Source organism: Euprymna scolopes, chromosome 21, assembly GCF_053919585.1.
Source record: "Euprymna scolopes isolate OS-2025 chromosome 21, ASM5391958v1, whole genome shotgun sequence".
In the NCBI taxonomy this organism is placed as follows: domain Eukaryota; kingdom Metazoa; phylum Mollusca; class Cephalopoda; order Sepiida; family Sepiolidae; genus Euprymna; species Euprymna scolopes.
In genome coordinates, this window is record NC_136502.1 from 48,374,932 (window position 1) to 48,376,164 (window position 1,233).

The 1,233-nt window shown below is 38.3% G+C and overlaps 1 pseudogene; it reads right to left on the reverse strand.

The window, feature by feature from the left end:
• Positions 1-230: 230 nt before the first annotated feature.
• Positions 231-348, reverse strand: LOC145243316 (5S ribosomal RNA; annotated as a pseudogene).
• Positions 349-1,233: the final 885 nt, after the last annotated feature.

Below are 1,233 nucleotides of genomic sequence, written 5' to 3' on the forward strand. Positions count from 1 at the left end.
TTCTTCTCTATATATGATGATCTTCCTGGGAATATTATTCAGATTAACAGCGATCGATGCCTCCGTTCAGTCTGAAAAGACAATGGATACCTCTGTAAAAGTAGTTGCACATGTAACTATGAGGCAAGGGTTGCGCAATCTCCAACCACACTTCTCTTGAATTGACAGTGTTTGGGTCCAGTGGCAAGAAATGCTAGACAACTGGAAACAGTGTTGAGACAAGTTGAAAGCACATACAGCACCTGGAATTCTCAAATGGTCACCCATTTTAGTACTGACCAGGCTCAGCATTGCTTAACTTCGGTGATCTAATGGGAACTGGTGTGTGAATGTGATTATGTCGTATTGATCTCCCGACTAACCTTGATATTAGCATCTATGCTGATGCTACCATTCTCTCCTATTTTTAGTCCTGGAGATGACCTAAAACTATATCCGATGGTGAGGCCCACCTTACGGGCCTTCGGGAGTGTAGAGCCACCCTTTAATTGCCATTGCTCCCAGGTCCACTCTGATCCGGAGTGGTAGTACCTGTTAGGGTCCCAACTATGGGTTAAATAGAATCCGACTTAAAAAAACAAATATACTCCATTAAAAATCGTTCCTGAAAATAACTAGATTCGGCATTAAATAACCTAAAAAAGGTTGATATGCCGTAAAACAAAAACAACCAACCAACCATCTCCTATTTTTCTGGGATCACCTGAAATATGCTGTTGATCTGAAAGTTGACCTTGACCTGGGTTCACTTGTACATTGGGGTATGAAACAACTTGTTTTGTTTAATCGTGTTAAGACTCAGCTCGTATCTTTCAATCGTAGGTGTGTCTGTTTTCCTTGAGATTCTCATCTGCAATTAGAAATTGATTCTAAAACTTCTTGGCTGTTTTTTTACTCATCAAATTTTTCTTGAAGTTCATGCGTGAGATCTATTGCTGTTTTATGCCTCTCGTAAAGATGGTTTAATTGCTCCAAAACTTTCTCACATCTGAGGTTGTTCGTTATCTCTTCTGCTATCAGACCATGTTTAGAATACATATTTGGCCTCGCGTATATCTGCCCCATTTAAGAGTTCTTGATAAGGTGCAGAAACTGTAATATGAACTAGTAGGCTGCACAGCATTGCCCATTCAAAATATGCTTAAATATGATGTTTTAATTTATGTAGATTTCATATTTATTATAATAGAGCAAATTCTATATTGATTATTATATTGTACCCAATATATAATG